Raw genomic sequence first — 21,645 nt, 5'->3', positions numbered from 1 at the left:
TCTAGGCTGCAGTGGCACAAAAGGAATAACGATCCCCTGCCTCAGAAAATGGCTAGGCCCCTTACCAGCATTTGTGGGGCAGAGACACTCACGGAAGAAACCAGCAGATCCACAGGCTCAGGCAGGACTGGTGACTGCATCTTCCGATGGAAGATGTGGAGACAAAGCAGAGAGAAGTTGGAGTCCCAGGCTAATGTAATTTCACAGAGAAATTTGAAGGTCATGGGAAGCGGTAGAAGGTGTTTCCACAAGGCTTTAAGTTCAGTTTAGGAAGGATGCCTTGCAGAGCCGTGAGAGTGGGATTTGAAGGGAAGAAACTGGGGGCCAGGAATTGAGTTTCTGCAAGGTGTGATGCCAACCAGTGTGATGATAAGAGAGAGGGAAGGCGGTGAGTCCCGCACGCCCGAAGGATGAGAAAGGAAGGCCAGTACCACGGTGTCCAGTGGAGGTGAGGAAGGCGGTGTTTGCTTTCAGGCCTGGGTGACTAGGAGAAAGATCATAGCTCCTCGAATGCTCTGAGTGTTTACTGCATGCCAGCTGCTGTTTTAAGCCTTTCTGTGACATTTATGTCACTAAATTCATATCATTTAATCTCCATAACCACCCTGGGAGGTCAATACAATAATCCCTATTTTACAGATAAGAAAATGAAGTCTAGAAAAGAAAGGTGAGGGTCTCTCAGCCAGCAGGGGAGAAGAGAGTATATTATTAAAAGAAACAGGGAAGAGGAATTGGTTTGAGGGAGAAATTTTTTATGACTTCAATTTTAGGTCTTTTTGCATAGTTCTTTAGTCTTCAATTATTTTATTTTATTTTTTACATTTTTTAATTTTTACTTATTTGTTTATTTTGAGAGACAGAGCATGAGTGGGGGAGGGGCAGGGAAGGAAGGAGACGCAGAATCCAAAGCAGGCTCCAGGCTCTGAGCTGTCAGCACAGAGCCTGACGCGGGGCTCAAACCCACAAACCATGAGGATCATGACCTGAGCCGAAGTCAGACGCCTAACCGACTGAGCCACCCAGGCGCCCCTGTCTTCAATTATTTTAAGTAAGGGCTAAAAATTCAAACAAAGTATGAGCACAGTTTCTGGTTTATTTCACTGTCCCGATTTTAATTTATTTGTTATTAGTGGGTGCTGAGTTAATTTGTAAATTGGTTTCATCTTCCTGTGAAAAACAAAAAGGAATCTGGCAGTAAGAGTTTGGTACATTGATGAGTGCCCCAAACAAGGAAGATGTTGTGGTTTCCAGAAGAGTAAATTACTTCTGTTTAGCGATGCATTTTTCCTTTTGTTGTGGTTTGTCTTTCAGGACTGGTCCAGCAGCTGTATTAGAAGACATGTGGTGTGTATGAAGTTTGTGATAGTCGGGGGAAATTTTGGTAAGTGTTGCTGCATTTACTTCTAATATCTTTTGTTGTAAAATGGTGCCCAAAAGGGAAGCCAATGCCTTGTTTTGTGCATCTTTTACATCTGCACTAAATTTAGACAAAATGGGATTTTATCATTAGATGTAACATTCAGTTGGTACTTTGTAACAGTATGACTTTTTTCTTGTTGTTACTGATATGTTATTAAGTAATATTAGAAATATGGAGTTTTCTCAGATTTAATAAGAAATCTAGATTTAGAAAAGTTTCTGAATACAGGATAAAGAATACCCTTGACAGTTGAGCTTGTTGTCTAGGTAACCTAGACTATATGAGTATAGTCTAACATGGACTATAAGAGTAATAAACTGCAGACCAATAGAATAACAACAGCAACAAAGATTCTCCGCTGCAGAGAGATCCTTATGGCCTATCTGTTGAAACAAGAAATAGTCAGTTAGCTGCTTGGGAAATGGAAAGTTGAAGGGAAGCAAGAACTCAGCACGTCTGGGAGCCAGTCCCAGCATGACAGTGGCCGGAGAGGCCAAGAACATTAAATTCAGCAACCACCCAGAAGACCTTGCTAGCAGTAGTGAAAAGAACAGTCTTCGAGATCAGGAGACCCGGGTTGAAGTTTAAGTTCTACACTAACTGGTTGTTACATACCCTCCCTGAGCCTCAGTTTCCTCATCTGTAAAATGAGGCTTGTAATGTTACCTCCGTCATAAGGTTGTCATGAGAATAAAATGAGCTAGGTAGTGCTGGGGCATAGTAGGTGTTCAATAATGCAGTTATTCTTGATAACAGGACGGCGTCGTTTGGAAACTAGACATTTGCCACTGAAGTCAGACCACCTAAAGGTGTACATATCTCCCAGCAGGAGGGCCACTGGGGATGGGTTGGTCACACCACATTTGCTGTCACAAGAGATGTCACAGCTGGTCACCACGGTCCGTCCTCCAGAGTCCACTCTGTAACACCTTGTGGGAACCCCAAGATATTTGCTGTCTTCTCCACCTCTGCCTACCCATTCTTAGATGTGCTTGACTAATTTAACTTACCTTCCTGTTACCTTTGGAGCCAAGTGCAGTTAGAGTTTGGAGTTCGTTTGAGTTCCATTCAGTTTTGGAGTCAATGTTACTATGAACCAAAATAATGAGAAGGAAAAGACGGGTCGGGAGTAGATGGTCCCCGTGGTTTGGGTCTCGGGTACCGTATTTAGGCATTCATTTCCAAAGCTTTATTTTTATTTATTTACTTTTTTGTCTGTGCTTATTATGTACTCCTCCTGGAGATCCAGTTATCAGACTAAATTTTTGAGCTTTAACTACAAGAATTCGGCATTGGGATGGGACTTTTCCTGTGGTTGGAGGGAATCAACTGTGTCACTGCAGATGAGCTGGTGTTTAAGATTAGGTGTCCCTAAGTGGACCCCTTTGTTTCATAGAATTGGAGAGATGGACACAGCTTCAGGGGTGTCCAGCCCATTCTCCCTCGAGCCAAAATCAAATCTCTTCTACAGAACCCGTGACAAAGGGCAGTCCAGATTCTCTCAGGGGTAGGGAGCTTGCTACGTGAAGAGTAGCTTGCGCCAATTAAAAAAAAAAAAAGTTAAGGGAAACAGGAAAATTTTAGAGAGTAATGAAGTTGTTCTGGATCTTGATCTGTGGCAATATTTTTTGTTTGTTTGTTTAATTTTTTGAGAGAGAGGGCAAGCAGGGGAGGGGCAGAGAGAGAAGGACAGAGGATCTGAAGCAGGCTCTGTGCTGACAGCAGCGATCCCAATATGGGGCTTGAACTCACAAACCGCGAGATCGTGACCTGAGCGGACATCAGATGCTCAGCCGACTGAGCCACCCAGGTGCCCCCATCTGTGGTGATATTGATACAACTGTATATTTCCTGCAAATTCATAGAACTCTACAATAAAAGGTTGAATTTTGCTCTATGTTAATTAAACCGTAGTTTTACAATGGGAAAAAAAAAATGAGCAAATACCTGGGTGTTTAGCTCAAATTGTTAAAAAGAAAGAAGGGAAGCAGGGAGGGAAGGAAAGCATTCTAGTCTTTACACTGAGTTATGACATATGCTCCATGAAGCAGGACCTTGGTCTTTTTCCTTCCTCTGGTCTCAGCGCCCAGACAGTGCCTGGCACAATGGAAGGCCTGTGATAAATATTATTGAGCCGCCTATGCTCTTAGTCACTTTCTAAGTAGAGACCTGTCTTTCCACTCTGTCACACACCAGCCCTTCCGGTATTTGGAGACACTCTCCATCATTCATCTTCCCCTCTCTGGGCTGAACTTACCATGTTCCATTCTTGTACTGTTTGTCTCCTGATATTATTTCCCTCTCCCTCCCACCCTGCCTCTCCTTGAGGAAGCATCTGCTTTACCACACCCCTCCTGGATACGTGGCCCAGCGCTGGGAACCCTGCCCCTGAGGTGGTTGGTCCACCAGCGGTACCGTGGGCCATTGGTACCATGGGCCATTGCATCTATAGACGATGTCAGGAGACCCCAACCCCAGTGTTCTTCTTTTGCAGTCAGTACTGAGTGCCTGGTAATGGAACATGAAGGATTTGTTAACGGTAGTCTTCAAAGAATGGAACTCTTAAAAGTAGGGAGGAGAGCCATCCAAGAGATAGGGTGACGGCAAATCCATCTTCTTACGTGTCTTGACTGAAATGAGGGCAAGCCTCACCACCCTTTGTTTAAGACAGCAGTAGTGTTCTTTATAAATCTTTCAAGGTAGCACTGTATCACATGTCCTGACTCTTCATTATGAGTCATAGGAAGTTTGAAATTCTTAAAATTAAAACTTGTGAGTGCCTTGAAAAATCTAGACTCCCCACCCCCCCCCCCCCCCCCACCCCCACCCACCCAGCCATACCAGGGGGAGATATGTAAATATATAAACAGAGAGCAGTGGTTCTCAACCCGGATTAATTTTGTTCTCCCAAAGGACACTAGTCAATGTCTGAAGACATTTTTGGTTGTCGCAGCAGGGGGTGGGGAGTTGTGTGCTATGGGCATCGCGTGGGTGGAGGCCATGGATTCTGCTCACTGCTAACTATCCTGTAGTGCACAGGACAGCAATCCCCTCATGCGGAATGATCAGGCCCAAGGTGTCAAAACTGCTGAGACTGAGAAACCTGATATAGAAGGAATTTTTAAAATTTAATACCCGAAGTACTTATTATTTTGAAGGTATAAAATCTTTAATATTTTGGCATTTAGTTATAGGTCAGTATAGAACCAGAAAATGTGAAGAGGTTTGGTCAGAGAATCATAGGGCTGAAAGGTCTCATAAGAGACTCTCTCTTACATTGCCCCTGACTCCAAGCAAGACGTGACTTCAGCAAGACAGATGGGCATCTGAAGGCTTATACTGATGACTGTAAACTGAAAATGAGACTCACACAACATGATCCTCACATTCACACAAAAGAGGTTGTCTCATATTTTAATTTCGGCCCCAGCTTCTTCACAAGTGCCTGTCTCTAGATAGCCTTTGAGATGTAATGGTATTTCAATCTGGGCTAGTCCTTCCTTTTAAATCAAGGGCAGCGATTCTGGTGTGATGAAAATGTGCTTAGGGAGGAGAGAGATCTCATTACAGATGATTGAGATTGGGTATTTTGGTACACAGGGCTGTTTATTTGCATCAATTTCCTAGTGACACCACAGTCTGGTTTAAGTGTAAGTTATTGAGAGCTTTTGTAGCCCAAGATGGCTACACTTGCTAAAGCAGGGAGATTAAAGCAACGTATGTCAAGTTGTGATATAGGACAATCCACTTGAAAAGACTTTAATTATAGGGCTTATTTTGGGAGGGTAACTGTGCTTTTTGTGAGGTATATTTTGGGATCTACTAACCCAGCTTCAAGGCTAGTAATATCTTCCCAGAAAGGGTGTGGCTTGTGCTGGTGGACATAAATATTTTCTCACCAAAACCTTCGGTATAATATTCTTTCGACTTTTCGACTTTACTACTCTGCATTTTTCCTTTTCTGATAATCTTTCCCTTTGCAAAAAATGCATTCTGGAACGTTGGAGAAGACAAGGGTAAAAGATCTCATTTCAGATGGCCAAGCCCAGAGATTTTGCATTTTCATCAGCCTGCTGTTTTTTAAGATGAATAGAATTTGGAGGAATGTACCAAAGCTGAATAGTAAGCAGTGTCAGGTGAGACTAAAACCGTGTCAGTGCTAAATATTTTAATGTAAGAAACTATGGAAAAGCTACACATGTATAGCTTCTTATTTGCCAAACACTGCCTCTCCAACCCCTGGGTAATTTTTGGAGGCCACTTCAGTGCCCTTTACCACAGCTAATGAGCTGGAGTCGGTATCCACTTGCACTTTGCTCTTCAAGACTTGTGCCTTGGGGCACCTGGGTGGCTCAGTCCGTTGAGCGCCCGACTCTTGATTTGGGCTTAGGTCAGGATCCCAGGGCCGCCCCATGTCAGGCTCTGTGCTGACCGTGGAGCTTGCTTGAGTTCTCTCTCTTTCTCCCTCTGCCCCTCTCCCCCACTCTTCTCTCACTCTCTCTCTTTCTGAAAAAAAAAAGTATATTAAAAAAAAGGACTTGTGCCCTTTCCCAACTCTGCCTTTGGTGACCTCCTTCACTTCCCTATTAATACCTGAGGCCTTTGGCCTTCCTTAAAGGAACTTTCTGCCCAGTCAATGTTTCCCAGTCCTCATTTGAAAGTGAATGATAAAGGAGAGATTAGATCAACAAAATAAAATCAGCTTTTCCTTTACACAATGTGTATGGTAGGTGGGTGGGGAGGAGGAACAGAGGTAGAGGAAGAACAGTTTTTTAACCCCCCAAAATAGCCACATCTGAGGGCAGAGAAGCACTTTTACCTAAATTCTAAGTCATGAAGGCAATAAAATGAGAGCCAGAAGGCTCCATGGGGGAGAGTTGAAGGCAAAGCCTCCTAACTGTAGAAATCTCTGGAGAGGTGTCCCTGTTTTCCACAGATGCAGTCTGTGGCCTGCATCTGAATCACCCAGAGAGACTATTTACGAGTACAGGTGCCTGGGCCCACTCTCGATGGACAGAATCTGAACCCCTGTGGCAGGTGCATTCTTCGTGTCACTCTCCAAGTGACTCTTGTGCACTCTGATATAAAGCCCTGCCCAGTCTCTAAGATTCCCTCCCATAAGCATGGCTGAAAGATGCAAAGAACAGATCAGGCATTTTGAAGGTCAGACCAGTGCATGCTGCTCCTTGCTCTGCTGTGCATGGGAGGGTAGAGCACCATATTCTGTTACCTTGTTCTCTTGACCCTGGAAGCTGTTTCTTGCTCACTAAGAGAAGTGTCCTCGTTCCAAATTAGTTTGGGTGCCATCCTAAGCCAGATTCTTTGAAGCTACTATGAGACCGCCATCCTTCTTGTCTGCTCCAGTGGTGCATAAATCCGCCAACAGCCCTCCCTCTAAAATTTACACTGCAGTGTGGGGTTGGTCTGTGGCAATGCTTAAAACCAGAATCTCCCACTCAAGGAGGGGAAACATTCTCAGAATAAGTAGCTGTTGCATATTCTAGTACGTGACTGGACAGCTCACCCTGTGCAATAGATCCCATGTGGGATACAGGTATTAGAACCCACTCTGTAGCTGCCTCTGACTGGTAAGGCTGTCTGTGCCAGTGGGTATTGTGGTATCGTTTGTATAGATAATTTAGGTTTCTAAGGAGCTGTGGCATACTTGGTCCTCCCAAATCCCTTCTTAGGTGGTAGAACAGGTATTATCCCCAGATAAAATCTGCGACTCAGAAAATTTAGCCCATGACTGAGGCAGGAGGCATTTGGGACTCTTTGTTGTCCCCCTCTCAAAGACTGGAGGCAGTGTTGGCATGTGGTGATGTGGGGGTCGGGTGGTTGGCAAATGTCCTACGGTGCCTAAGACAGTTCTGCCCAGTGAAGAGCTGTCCCCGGCACAGTGTTTGTTGCACCCCCGCAAAGAACTGCTCTGAAGTTGTGTGGCTAACTTGTGCAGTAGAACTGAGCTTGTATCTCTGCTGTTTGAATCCAGACCCTTTATGGCCCTCTCCATCTTAAAGGCATCACAGAATTAATTCCTGCATCACTGGGAGCTCTCACTGCATTAAAGTTTGAATTCTGAGAGACTGTTCTTTGGGTTGTGCCCTTGCTGCTCTATGTGCCTGAACATAGGCACAGCGTGCCGTATGTGGTTTCTGAGACCTCTGTGACTGGGTTGACCACTTACCTTGTACCTGTCATTCCTCTGTCAATGCCCAATGCAGGTGGAGAGAGTGCCATATTATTTTTTTTAAGAAGTTTGTTTATTTTGAGAGAGAGAGAGAGAGAGAGAGCACAAGCGGGAGAGAGGTAGAAAGAGAGGGAGAGACAGAACCCCAAGCAGGCTCACACTGTCAGCACAGAGCCTGATGTGGGGCTCAAACTCACAAACCATGAGTTCATGACCTGAGCCGAAATCAAGACTTGGACACTTAACCAACTGAGCCCCCCAGGCGCCTCAAGAGAGTGCCATCTTTGAAAAAAGATCAAAGCCTAAGAGGATGTTCCACCTTTGATCCAAGTCTTCCTGGCCTAAAAGCCGTCTGGATAGGGAATTAGGTGTCAATTTCAGGAGTTTTTGATATGATATCTTAGGCTTCATACCTACTTGGTGCACGTCCAGAGCCTGGTATTGGAGCCTTGTTTAAAGTTTGGTTTTGATGTCAGCCAAAAAAGCAGTCAAAACAGTAGCTCCATCAGTCTGAATGAGCACACGTGAAATTTATTAAAGTGGTAAAACTATAACCATGTTGAATGAAGAGACACAGTGAAGCTGACCTGAATATAAATGTCGAGGGGATTAAGAGGAGGTAGTGACATGTGATTTTTTTTCTTTTCTATTATATTTTGCTTCTCTCTCTCTTCCAGTTTCTTTCCCAATTTTTTATTCTGAAAAACTTCAGAGCCGCCAGTTTGGGAGAATGGTAAAACTGACACCTATGTGTCCTTTACCTGGATTCACCAATTGTTCTGAATTCACCACATTTGCTTTCTTTGTTCCTTCTTCCAATTTAAACATATTTATATTTATACGTATTATATATAACATATATAGTGTACATTACATAAATTTTTTCTGCACCATTTGAAAATTGCAAACATCGGGGCACCTGGGTGGCTCAGTCGGTTAAGCGTCCAACTTTGGCTCAGGTCGTGGTCTCATAGTTCGTGGGTTCAAGCCCTACATCGGGCTCTGTGCTGACAGCTCAGAGCCTGGAGCCTGTTTCGGATTCTGTGTCTCCCTCTCTCTGACCCTCCCCCATTCATGCTCTGTCTCTCTCTGTCTCAAAAATAAATAAACATTAAAAAAAATTATAAAAAAAAAAAGAAAAAGAAAATTGCAAACATCTTAACACTTTACCTCTAAATATTTCATCACGTATCTCCTAAGAATACGAATTCTTCCACATAATCACAATACTGTTATAGCTAAGAGATTCACAATAAGTCCATGATATTAGCTAATATCCACTCCATATTAAGACCTCCCCAGTTGTCCAGGCTACATGTAGTGTAGAATGTCCTGTATTTTGGCCTTGCTTGTTTCTTCATGGTGCTGTTCAACTTGCCCTTTCTCTCTTCCTGAAAATCGTTAGATCTAGAGGCTTGGGATTAGATGCAGGTGAAACATTTTTTGGCAAAAATACCTCACACGTAGTGATAGATGCTTGATATTTTATCACAGCAGGAGGTCCATGGTGTCAGCTTGTCCCTCCATCCAGAGTGATCTGCTTGATCTCTTGAATACGGTGGTAACCAGACCTCCCCTATGTTCACATACACCTTGGGTCAGTAAGGCGTCTGTGGGCTGGTGCATGGATCCTTTGTGAACATCCTGTCACCCACCTACCTTTTGCCCAGTGCCTTGAGTATCAATGGATAATCCTCACCTGTACCCGTTATTACATTGGGACGGTGATATTTTTTACCCTTTGCTTTCTCTTCCTCAGTTCTTTATAGTGAATGACCTTCATATTTTTACAGTGATGATTTTTTTTTTAGCTAGTGCCCTGGCAGTCAGCCAGACTTTGCTGTGATAATAGATTATGCTGAACACATTTCTTTGCCTTTAGGATAAGAAGGAGTAACTTTACAGAGCCGTTTACTACTGCCTGCCAGGGTACCACATAGGCTCCTTAACTGTAGAATTTATTTCACTTTCCCCCACACACAACAGTTCAGACTGGCAAGCAAGGGGACTTGCTTAGGGTCACCCAGCTCCTATGGTGGAGTTGATACCAAGCCAGATCTGTCAGGCTTCGAGCCAGGGTTTTCCACTTTGCCATGTTCCCTCTGATCCCTGACCCCTGGCAGTGTCTCCCACCTACAGTGCTTGCCTTAGACAAGTGCCTACCTGACCGGGTAAGTCTGTGAACAAGGAAAAGTCAGCCAGGACGGGGCTGTGCAGCTGGAGAAACACAAGCCACATGCACCTAAAAGCTGCAGGTGCTACTGGGGCTCAGACAGATGTGGGCCCAGTACTATCAGAAATCTCAGTCTGTATTTTAACCATCCCAACTTTTCCATGTGGGTAACTGATTTATATACTCTGACGCTCGTCCGCAGAATCACCAGCTTCCAGCACCTGGGCCGCAGCCAGCCGAGGCCCCCGCACATCAGCCAAGGCTTGGTTTAGAAATGGAATGCTTTGCTTGCTTGTTTTTAACATCTCTTTTAGACAGAAATTAATGTTCTTGAAATCTGATTTGAGGGGTGATTGATTTTTGAAGAGGGGGGAAGGTTGGGTTTTATGGAGAAAAGTCGTTAACTGATATATTATTATAAAACCTTGTATTTCTTAATTATTAGGTCAAGAGCACAATAGTAGATATTTCATCTGTAGCTTGGGAAGAAAGCAAATATGGGACGCCTGGGTGGCTCAGTCAGTTAAGTGTCTGACTCTTGATTTCAGCTCAGGTCACGATTTCATGGTTCATGAGTTTAAGTCCCACATCCACATCAGGCTCCGTGCTGACAGCGTGGAGCCTGCTTGGGAGGCTCTCTTTACCTCTCTCTCTCTCTCTGTCAATAAATGGACAAATAAACTTAAAAAAAAATACAAAAAAAGAAAGAAAACAAATACATTTCCCTCTGGATATCATCTCTAGGACTTCTCTTTTTCAAATTGTTGTCTGAGCCCTTATCAGGGAGATGAAGTCTGTTTTCCCCACCTTGCACTCCTTGTTCTTTGTGTATATTTAACTGTTTTAATGAGTCACAGAAGAAACTGTGAGTTTGTTCCCAGGAGAAGAACGGTCGCAGATAAATAGCAGTGCTTCTCAGAATGGGCCACAGTGTTGGCGTCACAGTGTTGGCCAAGGATACAGACCAATTAGGTTACTTCTGATTCTTTTTAGCAGAAATTATCCTTGAATTTGAAGCGACGGGAAACAATTGCAGGTAGAGGCCCTCTCTGGTCTTACTTCAGCCAGTAGGAATTTAGTCCTGCCCTCCCATTTTACAGGTTAGCAACCTGAGGCACAGGCAGGTTGAACGGGACCCAGGTCAGACCTAATTAGCTTGGGTCTCTTGTGATTCTTCCTCATGTTTCCTGAAGTTAACATTTTCAGTCAGCAAGTAATAAGCATAATGTTCCGCCCTGACATTGTCACTCATTGTCCACAATGTTTTTCTTCCCATGCTAACCCTCCACGATCCAGGTTTCCACTCCCAGTAACATTTAACAAGTGAAGAAATGAGGGTCCAAATCAGTGCCGTCCAATAGAAATAGAAGGCAAGGAGCATGCATACTGTAAAATTTTCTAGTAGCCATGTTAAATGAAAGTACAAAGAAATAGGTGAAATTAGTTTTAACGATACACTGTAACCTACTATGTATCTAAACTGTTATATCATCATGCAATCAATATTAAAAATTGTGGGAACCTTTCGGTACTAAATCTCTGAAATCTCAGTGTGTATTTTATACTCAACAGCTCATCTCAAGTTACACAAGCCATATTTCAAGTGTTCCATGTGGCTCACAGCTACAAGTACGGGCAGCAGAGCGGTCCAGGGCCACACCCAACTAGATTCTTTAATTGAAATCTCTTGAGAGAGAAACTTAATCAGCTTTCTTGTCCTCCCCCACCTCCGCCCCAGTCTGAGGCCACATGTTTCTGTCTTCTGTGTGCCACTTTTTCCCCAACTAACTCTAATTACAGGGAGACGCTTGGTTTGGTCCTAGCTCAGCACTTTTCCACCAGTCCTGGCAGCTGGTGAGACCGACATACCCTGCCTTGTAAATGATAGTGTGAAGCATACTTCCAAATGTCTCCACCGCAGTTTCCATGATTTCCTTTCTCTTAGGGGTAACTCAGTGGCATTTTGCAAAACCAGGGTGATTTTTTTTTTTTAATTCACCCTTTCAGAAAAATCCTTTCTAATCAATGGACTCTTAAAACACATGCAGGCTAGTAGTGTCCCAGGACCTCAGCAGAACAAGTATGCATAGTATACAATTTTTAGCTGTTTTGATACCAAGTATGTCTCTGTTTTGATTCATGATGGTTTCTTTTTTTTTTAACTAGTCAAATACTAGTCAATACATCACTCCCATCTTAAGCATTATTCACAATGAAACCAAGAACACTGTTCACAATGAAACATTAGTAAAGGTCAGATTCCATTTCCACTAAATGTCAAGTCTCTGGCTATTGACCCTATTACTTGAAGTATTCAATTGTAATATAATCATGAGGGGGGGGGGGGGAATGACAGAAGAATGGTGATGGGCTCCTGGTGTTTGTTATGATGGACTTCACCCAAATAGAAACCCTAATTTATAAAAATGGAAATTTGAATCGGGAAAAGATTCTCCCATACTCTTTTTTTTTTTTTTTTTTTTGCAGAGTGCAAGTGGGGGAGGGGCAGAGAGAGGGGGACAGAGGATCCGAAGCAGGCTCTGCACTTATAGGCTGACAGCACAGAATTTGATGCAGGGCTCGAACCCACAAATCTCAAGATCACGACCTGAGCTGAAGTCAGATGCTTAACCGACTGAGCCACCCAGGTGTCTCCCATATTCTTAATTAGAGGCCAGGTTCCACATCTTCCAACATTCTCAGTTAAATAAAGGCTAGAGAAAATAATACCTTTTTTTCCCCCCTCTTGTCCTGTGGCCTCCTCCAGTATTGGAAGGATGAAATGAATTTCCTCTATTTTCCTTCAGCACTGCCTTCCTTAAGTTTTGACCTTGTGTCAGTCTCTCTCATTCACAAAGCCCCTTGAACTTAGGTGGAAGGTTGCATTTGGAATCAAAACAATGTGTTGTCAGGGCAGATTTCTTCTCTCACCCCAATCCCTTCCCTACAGTAATTCTGGATTAGTCCCTCATTTATTAAATTATAGTCCTTTTATTCACTCTGATTCAAAGGCATTTTTTTTAGGTGGATATCTCATGTTCATTTAAAAATATCATTTAGTAGCTGTATTTCTGCTAAGCAACCAGAAATTATAGTTGACTCCAGCCAAGTGGCTGAGTTACCTAGGTTTTGCTTCCAGTGTTATGCTGAGTAGAAACGTTTTGGTTTCATCTTCAATATTAATAGTTGACTGAGAGTGATGGATGGGGCTGAGGAAGGGCAAGGAAATCTAGAATTCAGTGGCACAGCATCATCGACTCCAAGGATTCTTCTCTGAATCACCAGAGGAGTTTGTTAAAAACCTTGGCACCCAAGCCTCACAGTCCTGAGGACAGGATCCAAGCAAGTACATAAGAACCACCTACCCTTGCTCAATTGTGTCCATTTGTCAAAACTCAAGGTCAGCTTTACTAGATGGAACTTATACTTTAACAAACTTATTCTGAAATGTATATGCATGCATTGAAATTTTTGACACCCACCACGGAGAATATTTTGACTATCAGACACTCTGGAGTCTGAGATAAAGCTCATAGTCAAAACATTCATTCATTCATTCAGAAAACATTTAAGGAGCAGTGCTGGGCATTGTTCCTACCTTGGGAAAACAGAGGTACATTGAGACACAGTACATGACCCTGAGGGTTTTGTTTTATGGGTGAGACCGGGATCCAACAACGGGGATGCAATGTGGAAAGTGTAATATGAGTATTGTGTATCTGTGGAGCAAAAAAGGAAAGGAAGACCCTCCAACAAACACACACATGTGCACACGCACACATACATGCGGATACACACACACACATTCCCAGTTCTACCCCACTATCTTCTTGAAGATGGAGTGGGGTAGGCAGTGTTAGGAAAATTTCACAGAGAAGCCACCGAACATGAGTCCTGGGGCATGATTAGGCAAGGAAGTGGAAAATATTATGCCTGTTTTTCAAAGGAATGGCTCTCAAAATTTGGTTCTAAAGTTAAAAAAAAAAAAAAAAAAAAGAAGAAGGTCATTATGACATCAGTTGTTTTTAGAGTGATTTGACCAACCTCTGATACTATTCAGTTCATTTATCCTGATCTATCTAGTTACACTGCCTGGCGCAGTAGACATCCAGCACGGTAGGTGTGCTGAATTGAATTGATGCTCTCAGTAGTTTGCCTTTCCCCTGACAAACTGTTATACATGCACAACTATATCTTAGGATAATAATAGTAGTGTGTAATTTTCAAAATAGCACCCAAGTTACCTCTGTAAGTACTGCTTCCTAAATACTAAAAATGTTTGCCCTTGGAGGAGAGTGCATTTAAGAATATTTAAGTGCTTCCTGCTGGTACATGTCATGGTATGATTTGATTTTTGTATTTCGGGAACATTAACTCTTGTTTCTAACCCAGTTTTTTACTCTTTTTTTCATTCTTAAATATAAGGTTGTGGATAAGCAACGGAGCCAAAAGAAATGATCATGACATCCCTCACTAAGTCTGTCCTTCCAGTGGACCCAGAACACAGCACTGTGTTCCCCTGGATATTGGATGCTCTTTCAGGAGTTGGGGGGCAAAGAATATTTGAGAGTAGCTGTCGACACTGCCCCGAAAAAAATATAGTCAGCGCTGGGTGTCAGCTCGCCCAGGGCAACTGCTCTCCCTACGCATTTTTGCAGCTTACATGCAAATTACCATTATTGGTTACTTTGATACAGTCCTGAACTGTAACAGGAAAACTTGTAACTTTGTGTTGTGACAGGAAGGACGAGAACCGGCCCACATACTGCTTCTTTTGGAAGGCTGAATAATATTTCTAGACGTGCCCTGTGCATTGGAAGTTTTTGCTGCTGTTCTGCCCGCTTCCTAAGCCTAAACAAAATGTGCATTCCAGTCTCTGTTCCATTAAATAGCCATTCTGGTTGCAAGGAAAGTAGGCGAAGTTGTGAGAACTGGATTTAAGCTTTTAAGTGGCAGGATGGGCAGGGCATTCGCTTTGGTGCTGGGCCTATGACTGAAATCGGAGCTCCCTGCTGGAAACCAGCTGTGGGGTCTTGGACAAGAGACTCCACCTCTTGAACTCACCATCCTACTTTCCCAAGTGGTAGTCGAGAATTACGGGAGATAAGATGTGGTGCTAACATGATGCCTGGCACTACCAAATGCTTATTCCATGTGAGGTCTCCTGACTTTGCCCTTGTTAGCAAGTGTATCAGTCTTGTCATCCTGTTTACAACTTTGCAGGCTCCCATTAGCCTCTGAGAAAGGCCTAAATGTGGTGAACGTACTCAAGGCCTTTCACGATCCGTCTGTCCGACCTACACTTCATATTCATCCCACAGCAAAACCAGATCACCTCTGTGCCCTCAACTGGGCCTCAGGGACTCACTCTCCTGCGCTAGAATGCCTTCCTCCCATCTCTTAGGGTCTGCGGCAAGGCCTGTCTTAAATACCACTTCTTCCCAGTCTCTCAGGCTGGAAAATTCACCTCTTTGTCCAACGCTGGGTCTCTCTCGGCACAGGTGCCCAAAGAGGCCTCTTCTCCTGGTTAAGCCTCTCCTTTCTGCAAAGAGCCGCCTTCTCACCGCATTCTCCTGTGGCCTTCTCTCTGCATAGACACATCCCTACTATCACTTCCTCTTACAAGAACAGCAGACCTGTGGGACCAGCGCCCTGTCCTGTGGCCTCATTGAACCTTAACGACCTTAAAAGACCTATCAACAAATATAGTCACACTGGGGTTTAGGGCTTCAGTATGTGAATTTGGGGGAGACACGAGGCAGTAACACACGGGTATACACATACTGCCAGATCCTCTGAAGGAGTGTGTGTGCGTGTCTGTGCTCACACGTGTGCACACCCCTGTGTAGCAGGTCCCCCCTGTCACTAGCTTTCTTCTTTGCGGCCCTCATGCAGAAAGCATAGCTTTGTCACTTCCCTGTGGAAGTACAGCTGCCCCACCCCTCGAACACCTTGCTTCTGCTGCCCCTGTGAGGGCCCCAGGAGACACACACCATCCCGCTGAGCGGAGCGGCTCCATCATGGCCCCCTCCTTGCCCCTGACTGCCAGCAGAGGTGAACAAGAGAGAACGAACCGCAGCAGGCAAGGGAAGGAATCAGGTGACTGGAACAGGAAGGTGACATTTTTGTTTTAAAGGAAAGAAATGAAGCCTCTCTTTTCACTTCTCAGTTAAACGTTGTCCGCAGTTTTTGGTTTTTTACTCCAGGTTTCTCCAGTTCTGAAAGTGGCTAAGGAACCCTTTATCTCTACTAGTCCAGACCACTGATAAGTGATGTGGGAGAATCCAGTCTAATGGAGTCCTTTGCTGACCCAGCCCTGACTTACAGAGGGAGGCTGTTCCATTACAAATAGTTTTTATTCTGCTAAATCAGAGGCTCCGCACGCTGTCCTCTGCCTGCAAATTAGCTGGAGGCACAAGCTTTGCATTATGCAAAGTATTTATTCTCACAGTTAATATGCTGGAAAGTGTGGTTTCACACTTTTCTGCCAAGTACAAAGGTTCTCACCCAGTAGTGAACCAAGTCACTGGGGAGCATGTACAAAGTACCTAAACCCCGTGCTTCCTCCCCATCTGTGAGAGTGAGATGGCCCAGGGCCTCCCGTGTCATCATTTCTTATCTTGTTACTTCCTCCGAGGTTTCTTACGAAATTTTTCAAATACAGGATTCCTTTTATTTTTCTTGACAAAATCCAGTGGTGAATTCATTTTTTTAATATTCTTTTATGGAAATTTTCAAATCTGTAGAAAGTAAACAGTAGAGCATAATGGACCCCCGGGTATCCTTCACCCAGCTTGCAACAGTTATCCACATTCTGCCATTCTTGTTTCATCTGTACCTGGATTGGATTATTGTTACTATTTTTTGACTACTACAATTTTGTTTCATAGAGAAGAGAGAGAGCCAGCCAGTGCCTGCACTGTCTGTGAATTAAAAATTGGTTACATGTCCTCACAGGTGCTTCCCTGACCATATTGCATTTAATCCTCACGGCCCCTGGGCATTGTTCCTCACATTTTATAACTATGGAAACTGAAACACTAGGAAATCCAACACCTGTGCAAAGTCTCCCGACCAGTAAGTGCTCAAGCAGGGATTCTCACTCTCAGAGGTGTCTGAAAATCATGCTTTCCCCCAAGCAGCAGCTTAGAAGAATCAAGAGCACAAAAAAATGCCTAGACAAGTTTTACAGTTTGGGTAGATGGATCACTATATTATAAAACAAGTATAATTTTTTAAAAATTTTTTTAATGTTTATTTACTTTTGAGAGCGAGAGAGAGTGGGGGAGGGGCAGAGAGAAAGAGGGAGACACAGAATCTGAAGCAGGCTCCAGGCTCTGAGCTGTCAGCACAGAGCCAGCCCAACACGGGGCTTGAACTCACAAACTGCAACATCATGACCTGAGCCAAAGACAGACGCTTCACCAACCAAGCCACTCAGTGCCCCTATAGTATAATGTTAATGTTAGAAGCTAGGTAGATGTTTGATGTAAAATTATTAAATGTGTAGGTAAAAGGTTTTACAGTACAGTAGGTGGATAGCTATATGATAAAGCAAATACGATATAATGTTATTGTTAGAACTAGATAGATATTCAACATAAAACTATTAGAGCTATGTATTTGAAGTTTTTCACAATAAAATGTTGGCAGAGTGGAATTCCAACAGAAGCAAACTTTGTCTAACTCATCAAGCAGTGGACAGAACACAAGTTATTTTCACATACCTATCCTACTGATGTCTGCTCCAAAGAGACAGATTTGAGAGTTGGTGGAATTGTAATCTTAGGCATACCCAGCCAGGGATAGAAATTACTTGGAGGTGTACCTAATCAACATCAACTGCTGAGGTCTGAGAGACCTCAGAAAACCGATGCAGAAACAGCGGTGGTGCCTTGAGCCAACAGCTTGGGACGCCTCCTCGCTGTTGCTGCTCGTGGAAGGCGAGAGCTGGACGTGATGATGGACAGTTCTCTTTTCCAGTTCTGGCCATGTAGGTGGGATTCCATCATTTACCCACAGGAACATATTGCATGCATACAACCTGTATGTTGAAGCTGTTCCTCCTCGTTGAAGGCCATGATCAAATTTTTTTTGCAGACATCAAAAACCGAGCCACCCACACCGCTCCACTGTGTAACACAGGCCCTGCTCTGATGGCGACCTGGCCTGGTCTGCTCTGCTATATTCTGTTGGGAATGATGGTTGGAGGCAAAGACACTCTGTCCAAGGGATCCCGGAGGGCATTTTGTTGCTGACAGTACAGCCCAGTAGGCCCTCTCCCACTTCCACGGAGGGCTCCGTGTATCCCGGCGGCCCAAACTTGGCTGCCATTGGCATTATTACCCAGCCTGCCCTTAGTTCTTGAGGCCGTGCTCCTGGTCCAGGGAAAGCTCTGCCCTCCTAGCTCTACCCTGCCCTAGACGACGAAGCTGTTTCGAGAAAGGAAAGCCACCTCTCTAGAATCCTCTAGTCGCCATAGACTATGGTCACGCCAGGAAACCAAAACGTTTCTGGCAACAACTTTTCCCACCGATTTCCAAAATTCTGATGGAACCTTGGTCCAAGCCGTGTGACTCACTGATGCTTACACCATTATACTGTTCTCCTTCCACTATACCCTGGGCAGAATTGAAAGCCTTCAAGAGGTACCTGTCTCTTGAGTTAACTACGCCATCAGCTTCCTTCATCCTGAACGGTTTCAGGCAATCCAGGCTAGAAGGAAGAGACGGCTTTGTAATCAGACTGGATGTGGACCCCAGCATCTGCCATTACTGGCTGTGAGACTTGAGGAAAAGTGTTTAACTTCTTTGAGCCCAACCCATGTAAGGCTTGAACTCGGATCACGTATGTGAAGCCACCTCACATGGTGTCAGGCCCCTGGGTCACTAAGCACTGGTTTCCCTTTTCTCTCATGTGTAGTATGTTGTAAGGTATGACGTGAGGACTCATATCCCTGCCACCAGCTGGTGGGACGACCGCATCTTGTCTCTGGCTCTGTAAACCTCAGTCTCAGCATCTAAAAATGGGCCACCTGTTCTCCAAGTTGCTGTGACTTAAAAACAAAAACAAAACAACTATACTATCTAACTGCTCCTCAGGGGGCTCCCTCAGATTGTGGGGGCAGAGGGGAAAGTCCTGAGCATGGGATAGCCCAGAAAGAGTGAGGACTGGGATGGGTGAGATTGAGGTAGGGACAGCAGGGGAGGAATGATCAAAATGACACCAAAGTCAGAAGGTTGGCATTGCTAAAAACTAAGATTGCCACCTGGGGAGTTTTGTCAAGGTTGAGTTACAGCACACTAAGCAGGGATTACTTCCCCACAGGAAACCTCTTGCAGCTTAGGCCCCTTGCGACTCCCTGGTCCAGATGAGTCCTGTCCTCCACTGCAGCATTCCTGCCCACGCGTGTTACTGCTGCCTTCCTCCCAGGAATGAGTGCCATTATTATTTCACGCGGTCTCACTACCAGAAGACGTTGTTTGCTCACTTTTGCGTGACAAACATTGAGTCTGTTGTCCGCTGCGCTGTTTAGTCTTGCTTGCGGACCTTCCGTCCTTACTGTTGGCTCCTGCCTGCTGCAGCCATCCACACGCTCCGAATGCCTTTCCCTTCTTCTCTGCAGCTGCAGGGAGCCTTGTGGTTGGGCTTCCTTAAATGCAAGCAGATGGAAGTGAGCAGGGGTGTGGAGGCAATTAGAGGATTTCTTGCTCCAAGCGGTGTGGGTTTGCTCTCTCTGGGTATGTGGCTGTTCTTGCTCATTTTATCTTTCGTTTGGGTTTTGTGAGGCTATCAGCTTTCTTTTCAGGCTATATTTTGCTGCCCATTGCAGGAACTTGCAAGATGCGATGACTTGGTTGCTTATTGTTTGGAATCAAACTTTCCACATAAGGCATAGATAATGCGTATCACGCTGATGATGGTGCTTCATATTTGTGACATATTCTCCCATCTAAAGAGTGCTTTCACATACATCACTGTCCCACTTTTTGTCTGGTCTGAACTCGGAAAAAACACGAAGGCTCTACTCTCTCTGCTCGAGTGGGAGTTTCTCCTTGTCTTTACACCATCTCTGTAGTCAAACCACAAAGGGGAGAGTTACAGAATGAAACTGTAGCCTCTGCTTCATTCCTTTCCTCTCTCTAGCTTCAGTTCAATATATTCCAAACTTTATCAGCGTACTGCCAGATTGTCTGGACCTTTAAATAATTGTAACAGATAACATCTGCCATCAGGGAGCTTCCAGTCTAGTTGGGGACACAGACCTCTAAATGTGAGTTTAAGCAACAGTACCCAACACACAGAAGGCACTCCATGACTAGGTGGTGAAGAAATGAATGGATAATGTAACCTACGAAAGCCCTGAAAAGCAAGGAGGAGAGCTAGGAAGGAACTGAAGGAGGCCTAGTCCTCAGTGGGAGCAGGCACACAAGGTGCAGCACCTGTGGGTGCCTGGGAGTGAGAAGACAAGAGGACCGACTAGGCACCCTCGTGGATTGTGATTTGTCATCCATTAGTGCAGCTAAATGAGAGCTGAAGACATCAGAGGAGGCCATATAGATAGAAACTAAGAAGAATGAGCAGGGAAAATGCCATTCTCTGCTCTCCAGGATGGGACAAGCAGAAAGAGGAAAGGAAGCAGGCTAACAGGCAGACTGGAAGGAAGAGACTGCTGCCATGCCACAGGCCTGTGCTAGGAGCTGGGAGAAGGCAGTGGGGTGGGGGTGGGGGTTCAAAGCAATACAAGACTTGGCCCCAATGCTTTAGAGACCCTGCCATGCACAGCAAACAGGGACTCAGTGTGATTGTGGGGGATAAGCCAAGGAACTAAGAGACCGGGAGACCAATGTGAGCCTGAGGAGCTAAAATGAAGGCTTCTGGAGGGTAAGACCAGCATGGGGCCAGGCACATGGATGAGATGTGGGAACTGCACGGACAGTCGTGTGGAGATATGTCCCATCCTGGGTGGAGATCATGCCGAGGGACAGGTCAGGTGGGACAGGTGTGGGGGCCCTAACGTGGAAGGCTTGGAAGCCAAGCTGGAGACCTGAGGAAAGGTGCTGAGCAGGAAGGCAACATTAGGAAGTGTGGTAAGTGGAATTTTGTCCCAGACGCTGGGCTAGGGGCTCTGCACTCTCCCTTGCGGACAGTGCGAGAGTAAGCTCAGGGAAGCAGGCTCCTCCTTGGGGTGGACACTGAGCCTTTTCAGTGTCTCCTGAGGGCACTGGTCTACTCCAGCCCAAACACTGCCACTCGGGTAGAACAGGAGTAAGAAAAGATCCTCTAGTGCAACTGTCAGTAGGACACTGTTACTGTTGGTTGTTTTGGCTGCCACAAAGCTGTACTAGGTTTGGGACAAAATGGGAGCGCCTGGGTGGCTCAGGCGGTTGAGCGTCTGACTTCAGCTCAGGTCACGATCTCACGGTTCATGAGTTTGAGCCCCGCATTGGGCTCTGTGCTGTGGCAGCTCAGAGCCTGGAACCTGCTTCGGATTCTGTGTCTCCCTCTCTCTCTCTCTCTCTGCCCCTACCCGGCTTGTGCTCTGTCTCTTTCACTCTTTCAAAAATAGATTGAAAAACATTCTTAAAAATTTAAGAATAAAAAAATGTTTGTGACAAATGTTCTTGAAGAGCTCCAGAAGTTTGTGCTATAGGAGCTCTAGGTATTTTCGTTATGGTGGATTTTGTTTGTTCATTGATTAATTATCACAGTGTAGTTGACAAACAATGTTACATAGTTTCAGGCGTGCAGCCTAGTGATTCAACTTCTTTATCCACAAGTATCTGTCACCATACAACGCTATCACAGTACCACTGACTATATTCCGCATGCTGTACTTTTTATTCCTGTGACTTATTCATT

The 21,645-nt window shown here is 44.7% G+C and overlaps 1 protein-coding gene across 11 annotated transcripts in view; it reads left to right on the top strand.

Moving 5' to 3' along the window:
- FYN (FYN proto-oncogene, Src family tyrosine kinase) overlaps positions 1-21,645 on the top strand; it is a 211,614-nt gene that overhangs the window by 91,074 nt on the left and 98,895 nt on the right. For all 11 annotated transcript variants that reach the window (XM_049652942.1, XM_049652931.1, XM_049652938.1 and 8 more), the window contains one exon: positions 1,312-1,381. The gene's annotated coding sequence lies outside the window, so the exon portion shown is untranslated. The remainder of the gene's footprint in view (positions 1-1,311; positions 1,382-21,645) is intronic.

The sequence above is a fragment of the Panthera uncia genome, assembly GCF_023721935.1.
Source record: "Panthera uncia isolate 11264 chromosome B2 unlocalized genomic scaffold, Puncia_PCG_1.0 HiC_scaffold_24, whole genome shotgun sequence".
In the NCBI taxonomy this organism is placed as follows: domain Eukaryota; kingdom Metazoa; phylum Chordata; class Mammalia; order Carnivora; family Felidae; genus Panthera; species Panthera uncia.
Note: the sequence above shows the minus strand (reverse complement) of the source record. Positions and strands in the feature narration are given on the sequence as shown.